At 38.6% G+C, this 8066-nt stretch overlaps 1 protein-coding gene across 1 annotated transcript in view; it reads right to left on the bottom strand.

Annotated features, from left to right (window-relative positions):
* SLIT2 (slit guidance ligand 2) overlaps nt 1-8066 on the bottom strand; it is a 344129-nt gene that overhangs the window by 247062 nt on the left and 89001 nt on the right. The window lies entirely within an intron of this gene.

Genomic DNA, 8066 nt, shown 5'->3' with positions numbered 1-8066 from the left:
GTAGCTTAAACAGTATACAGTATTGTGAAAAGCATACTTGGATTCTTAGGTTGGACGCATGTGGCCTTCAGACTTTGCTTCGTCTGCCTAATAAGCAGCTCTAGGATAGAATACAGTCTCCCATTGTTCTGTAAAATATGAATCACGTTTTACTGACACATAGTGCCATCTCCCTTCCTTTTCATTACCATCCCCCTATTTGGCTACTATTCCTACTAATTTTCTAAAATTTTTCCTAAAGGAGAATTAATATTTCCTGACTATATATTTGCTGCAGTAAAATTTATTGAGAGCCTCTCATATCTCAGTCGGTTTTAATTATAACAGTGATTCATAACCGGGGGTGATTTTGTTCCTCCAGAGGATATTTGGCAATGGCTGGAGATAATTTTGATTGTCAGAATTAGGGAGATGCTCCTGGCATCTATTTGTAGAGGCCAGGGATGCTGCTAAAGCCCCTAAGAAACAGGACCACCCCTCACAACAAAGAATTCTCTGGCCCAAATGTCAATAGCACCGAGGTTGAGAAATTCTGGGTTATAGGGCAAACGCAGAATTTGTCTAGTGGTGTCTTGACTCCTACATGTCTTTTTCCAGGTAGCTGGCTCCATGAAGCTAGGACAAACAGGATCGAGAGCAGTCGCATAGGAACAGGAGTTTACTCTGGATGAGGAAAGGGCCAGAGGTCCTTAAAGCACCCCAGGCAGTGCAGGAACCCTACAGGGAAAAGGTCCAAGTGTGCAAGAGGACGGTGGCCCTGGACACTGAAGTGTTTAGCCTTGGCAAAAATTCCTGTGCTATAACTGAGGCACAGAGCCAAAGAGTTACGGGTTTTGAAGGATCCATGGGGATTTGGGAGAAAAAATACATCAGCACCGACCAAGATGAACTAAAGCGTAGAGGCTCTGCCATTTTTTTCCTGAGTACTATATAATACCCTCAATTCTTGGAGGATCCTGGGGGTTGACATTTAACTTCCCACACCTGCCTTGTGGGATGTGGATGTAAAATTTATTTTATTTAAAACATAGTGATATTTCTTATAAAAATTAGTGAAATTCAATCCACATCGCATATGCATTCTAAAGCAATAACTAATGGTGGGTGCCACTAATACGACCCCTCCTAAAATGAATCTGCATGTTTTTATAGAGCATCTATTATATTTTTGGCAAAGTAAGCATTACAGGAAATAAAATTACCCATGGCTCCTTGACTTCCAAAAATGTATCATGTGGACAAGAAAACTAGCTTTTGCATATAAACAAAACAAAGCGAAACGAAAAAATCTAAGAGGGAACAGAATTAAAGGAAGCCAAGGGTTACAAATCGTACCTCTTAACCCACAGAGGTGAAGCAGATTGAGCATGATTAAAGGTTCCTGTATTTGGCTAGATGGAGGTCAAGGGCAATCATTCAGAAAATAGTTTACCAGAGTGGATGGAGTAAAAATCCCCCTCTCACCCTTGGTGTCAAGGATGGAGCGGGCAAAGGACACAAACCATGCAGGAGGAGTCTGGCAGCATCAGAAAAGGAAAAAGGAAATACCGACCACGTATCCTCTCTCGCTGCCTCAGTCAGATGGCAACAGATGGCTATTCTACAGATTTAAATCTTTGCATGCCCGGGCAATGTCAGAACTTTTGCTAGTAGTGTTTCAATGAAAGAGTGGGTAGCGGGGGGAAGGTGGGGGGGGATATCATCAACATATTGAAGACCACAAAACGGTAGGTAATATCTAAGAAAACTTCTCAAAGAATTCCTCCCAGATTGCCCTAAGCAGAATGAATTCTCTCTCCCACCAATTCCTTAATAGCAGGTTATTTCTTCTTTTTAGCACTTATGTCATTGTTACTTTTATTAGAGATGCGTCTCCATACTTCTGTCTACCCTGGGCTGCTAGACAGTGAGCTACGATGGCACAAGACCTTACATTTCTATCTTTGTGGTTTTGACTATATTTTAAAAAGATACTTTGCATGGACTAGGTCATAAAAAAAAAAAAAAAAAGAAGATTACTGACTGAATGTCAGTGCAAAATTGTAGAAAAAGCATTATGGTTCTGATGATGAAAGCCATTATCAGACATAGAGAGTCGACTGGTTTCCTAACATAAACATTTCAACCTCTAATCATTAAGCTGTCTATCCACAGCTATGCTGTTGATCATGCCTGTTTAGCCAGCATCTGCACCAGCAGCTAGAACATGTAGGTGCTTGATAAAGATTTGGTGAATGACTGAATGAATAAATGGCAGGCTCAACTCAAATAACTGTAAGATACCTATTTTTAAAGGTTAAGAAAGGAACAAATAGATAAATTAAATCAATATTTTTATTTTAAAGCAGCATATTCAAATTTAGAGTTTGGTCTTAAAATTAGGCTTGAGCTAAATGTTCTAACCTCAGTAAAACTTTACGCTGAAATACGGCTCAGATTTATATCTAGCAGGAGTCAAATTTCATTCTCACCCTTTCTAAAATCTAAAGCTATGTGGAGAATCTAAGAAGGAAAAATGACGTGGAAGAAACTGTTAACATACGTGATGGGTCTTGACGTTTCCTGATATCAGGACTGAAATAAACAACATTAATTCTTTATATTGTCATGTGAGCACTGAGTTATTATGAAATATTATAAAATGTACCTTCATTTCCATTATTTTTATTATTTTAATAAGTAATACTTTTTATTAATTTTATTATTTCTTATTATTTCTATTAATCAGAAAAAGGTGCTCATGCAATCTACGTTATTAACCATAGATTTTGGCACACAGCGTTAAACAGATGTTCATATAATTTAAAGGCACAGTGGGATGAAAACTTAAGGGAAAATGCTAATTTCCTAGAAATGTGATTAATCATTACTAATCATAAATTGTACACACTTCTAAAAATCATGGCCCCATCTGCCCATTTATACAAAGAAATCCAGAAACTGAATGTAACCCACTGTACATAAACTATGTTCTATAATCTTTCTAACCTAATAACATTACTAATAAATTTATCTTTGATTATGACCCCAGCAACAAGAACAAATTCTATGAAGTAAATCATCTGGACAAAAATGCAATTTTATACAAAAAAAGTTACAACATCCCATTTGACAAATAAACAGTATCTAAAATCAGTACATTCATAAACGATAAAAAAAAAAATCAAGAGTAAAAGGCACAAATTATAGAATCTACCTTACACCAAAAGAAGCTACAATGATTTCAAATATTTAGTGTGGGCGAGCAATATAATTAATAGTAATTAATCCTCTTTAGAAAGTATATCTATCAATAAAGAGGGAATTATTTACAGGAGCGAATTTTTCGTTGATGCTGTTTTTCAAACTCCCTCAGTTTTAGAAGGGCAGGATGGTTACTGTAAAGTGGAGGCCTGGACCCCTCCTCTTGCTATAATTACTGCTGTCAAATGACCACTCTCAGAGGTGTGTTCCACTAGATTAACTTTCAGATGGATGTATGCACTCCCTCCTGCCCTGCTCCGGGTCCGTGTTGAATACAGAATGACAAATGCCTCCAGGAAATTTCCTTTCACTCTATTAGAAAACAAGTCAATTAACATGCACAGGAAAATGTGTTCATGAAACACCCAAAGTTACAGTAAACGAAACAATAGGTGGAGCTGTGTAAGCAGCTTTAGCAGCAAGTTAACTGTCTGCTTGAAGGAAAAGAAGTCGTGGAGGTCCAGACACTAAGTACTGCATCTCATCCAGTTCTCTAAGCCAGCAGAGGACACATTCTCCGTGGGGACCCAAAGGGAAAGCAATCCCTTTACTTTCTCTTTGCCAAACTCCATGCCTCTGAGCAGAAGGACAGGGCCACCCCTTACTCTTTATTTCCAAATGCTTTGAAAACACATCTACAAAGTGTGAGACCCTCACTATTTGGGGTACTATTGCTGACTGTCCCCAAGACCTGGCTGTCTTCTCTGTCCATCCCCAGGTATCTGGATCACAACCTCCCTCCCCACCTTGAAGTAGTTTTTCCTTATCTCGCCTTCTCAGTGGGACTGTTGAAAATTGAAACCAACATTCTCAACCCTCTTTGCTTTTTCTTTGTTTCTCATTCAAGTTACTACGTTCTAAGATATCATACAATTACATACTAACTATGTTATTGTTTATTGTCTCTCTTCTCTGGCCAGATATTCAGCTCCATGAGGTCAGGCAGCTTTTTCTTCGTTATTATATCTGAAGCACTCAGAAGAGAAGCAACATGAGAAGATTTTCAATAACTATTTGATGAACAAGATACAGATAGTCCCTTAGTTTTAAAGAGATGATAATAGATGAATAACTAACTATAACACACAACTGAATGTGTCGAGGGATTTTTTTTTTTTTTTTGGTTTTGTGGTTTTCATTTTCTCCTCTCCTCCCAAGACTGGAGGAATATGAAAGAAAGAAGGTAGCAAGAGGGGGACAAAATAAGGAAGAGAAAGAATAAAAGAGAAAACGAGGTTTGGGAAAAGGCCGGACTGGTGGACAATTTATTCAGAATACAGGTAGAGGGGATTAGCAATGAGCTATGTACAAACAATTCATACTAAAGGATAATTACAATAATCTGAGATTTGACAATGGGTTTGGCACCACTGAAACCATAGAGAGACATACAACGGGGCCCTAGAAAGACATACAATGACAACACACAACACACTAAGAACCAGAAAGGTGTTTCTGAACCTCAGTTAGATTTTTTTCCACTGATTCCCGTTTTTAATGATAAAAATCTAAGACCCTGGCAGATATACAAGCTATTTCAGGATAACAGCCTGGCCTGTCTTTGGACTGGAGGTTCAGATCTCGTCACTGCCTTCAAAACAAGCTATGTTCCAGCCATACCCAATCCCTCATGATATCTAAAAAAGGTAATGCCATTCGTGCCTCTTTAATTTTGCACGTATCACCCCTTTCTTAAAATGCCCTTTGCCCCAGAGTCCAGAAGAAAACTACATACAAATTCACTTGCTAAGACTCCTTTTAAACATTTCCTCCGAAGAGTCCACCGAACAGCCCAAGCACATTAGGAAGATCTCCGTTTTTTCCCGAAATCCTTGTTTGTGTGCCTGTGTTGCTATTAAACTCTGAGCTGCTGGAAAGCAGAGACTGTTTTCAATTACTGTTTACAACCCTGGCACTAAGATTCCTTTTGGCATACAACGGCTTTTAACAAATACTTCTTGAATAAGTGAGCGAGAAGACTCCTGAGAAATTGTAAAATCCTGAACCACCTTTCAGGAACACCCCTTCTTCTCTCATTACTCCCCCAAATTAAATCAGGTTCAGTTGCATTATCATGTTAAAGAGTGGGTTATCTTTTCAATACTGGAGACACTTGCAAACCATATGAAATGTATACTGTACGTCATTTTGTCAAAATATTTCATTAACCACAACGGTCCATTTATTCATCGAGGGGAACAATAGATTGTTGGTATTTGTTCTCATAAAAAAAGGGGTTATATAAATAACAAAAGAACCCCTCCCTGGTGTCTTTGAACAATACACTCCTTTTTTTTTTTTTCTGGAAAAGATTCAGAATGGGCTCATGAGCCCAATTTTCCTGAACATATGTAGCCATTATCCCAAAATAAACTTCACTGTGTGTGTCAGGAAATAATGCGAATTTGTCTTGATGCAGGCAGGGCTGCTTGCTCACTTGAATTATTTACCAGGAGACTCCGCAGGAGTGCGATATGTAAATCATGTTCATATACACCCTCCCCATTTCTGACTAAATGGGATGCTGGGAATATCCTGCCCCAGAGCTAACATCGAAAGATCGTGTTCTGAATCTTTTAGGGACAGATTGCAGCACCAAGCTTAATTCACTCTAATATTGTAGAAGTAATTTTTGCCATCAGAAAGGGAGTCACAGTGACCAACGACATATTGATGGAGTAAAATTGACCATTGTAGGCTGAAGAGCATGAAACCTCTTTGACAGATATTTAAAAATACTTTCATCCTCTGTAACTTTAACAGAAAGGAAGAAAAATCCATATGAGCAACCCTGTCGAGCTGTGACAATGTGAAGGAGAAAATTTTTTGAGAGACTGAAAGGAGAGACTGAAAATAAATCATTTAAATACATACACACACACACACACACAAAGGCCTTACTTGTGAGTGATATCCTTGAAAAACTACCTAATAATTCATCCAAAACGAGCATCTCCATTCAGATGAGTGACATTTGCCAGGTTTTCTTGCTTTTCCCTTGGATTTAAAACTAATTTATTAAGCAATTTTCAAGCAATTGTTCTGAACATAGGGCTTTTGATCACAGAAAAAACTGGCATTGTTTTTTTTTTTTTTTTGCTTTTAAAATATAAATCAACTGGTACCTCTACAATTTCTTTGGTTTATTTTAATCCAGGAGAAGCAAAGAAGAAAAGGCCAAAGTTTGATCAGCTGATGAAAGCATGAGGAAGTCATCTGCAGCCTGTAGAGATCAGCGTCTTTGCTTCTTACCCGCTCAGGTACACATTAGCCTAAAAATATTTCGTATTCCAATTCTGGCTTGATTTATGCAGAAGTATCATTATCATGTTTTAGCTGAGCTCTAGAGAGACAACTAAATTAAAAGTCAAATCATCAGTTTCAGTCCTGACTCTACAAGTAACTTCCCAGTTAATCTAGTGACTACTATTTAAACTCTATGCTAGTTAACCTGCTCTGTGTTTAAAAGCAATACTAATAACTATACATCCTATTGCAGTAGTTTATTGAAAGAATCCTAATAAAACACTTTGAACACTCTTATGAGAGAAATACGGAAACAATTAGACCCCTGAGAAAATGTATGCAAAATTCTTAACTGCTTTATCGGAAGCTGACATCAAACAAAAATTTATAAGGCACTAAACATGTTCAGAAGAAAATAATGTGGAAGTCCTACAAGGTATCAACACTTTTGAATTAAAGAGGCTGTGGGTGTTGGTCAAATGACCATGGTAATGGAGGGACTGGAGGTAAGGAGTTGAAAGTTAATGGGATGCAGGCAGTCCTTTTCACACTTTGAACATGTGAAAACTATTCCCCGGTTGTGTTTACGGCTTCTATATATTCACCCACGTCTTCACCTTTTAAAGGAGAAACAAATTTCAGCTCATTAGAAGAGGAAAGTGTGGGTAGAGAGGCAACGCAAAAACCGCATCATGCTGACGAACATACTTGAGCTACGTGCAAACTTCAATGTTCATAAACGTCACTATTGGATGAGAAGTTACATGCCATCGCCCCATCCGGCGGGAATATAACTGGATGAATTTTCGACACGATAATCGCAATCCTAGACATATCACAAAGGACATGTCTAGCCAAATTCAGTTTTCTATCTCTTTCTACATCTGCCAGTTATGAAGACCATGCTGTCCATGTAGAACAGAGCTGCCCCTACCTTGAGGGATCTGAGAAGAGAAATGAAGTCCTACATGAAGCAGAGCCTTTGCACTTTCTGTTCACCCTGCCCCCAATACTCCGTTCCTGATAGTCACATACTTTCTCCCCTCAAATGTCACTTCTTCCGAAGGCCACTCCTGTCTCCAACATCGCCAATCATTTTTGTCTTCTGTTTTCATTTTCTTCATAGCACGTACCACTCCTTGACGTTGCATGACATTTGTTTATTTTTTACAGTCTGACCCTCTACACGATAGCAGGAAGTTGTCTGTTTGGCACACTCTGTAGCTAATGTGCCCAGCACGTCGGTCGCTAACACATAATGGAAGATGAGTCAATATTGCGATTAATGAATGAATGCCTAAATGATAATCATAAGCGACAGAGTTTCTCAAGGTTATAAATTCAATCTAGGGTATCAGTTACAGGATGGCATAGTCCACGATGGATCAGTGATTGCAGGGGTGTCAAGTTGACAACTGAGATCTGACACTACAAGTGAGATGAGTGAACTGGGAGGGAAGGAAGCTAATAACTCACAGGACTGCAGAAAGGAAAATGAGGCTCGAGAAGTCAGGAAGAACACAGTATCCAAAGGTGACAGTATCCAAAGTTGATGGACAGACATATCCATCAACTTC

This window comes from Pteropus vampyrus, unplaced genomic scaffold, assembly GCF_000151845.1.
Source record: "Pteropus vampyrus isolate Shadow unplaced genomic scaffold, Pvam_2.0 Scaffold5, whole genome shotgun sequence".
Taxonomy (NCBI): Eukaryota; Metazoa; Chordata; class Mammalia; order Chiroptera; family Pteropodidae; genus Pteropus; species Pteropus vampyrus.
This window is presented reverse-complemented; position numbering and strand designations above follow the sequence as displayed.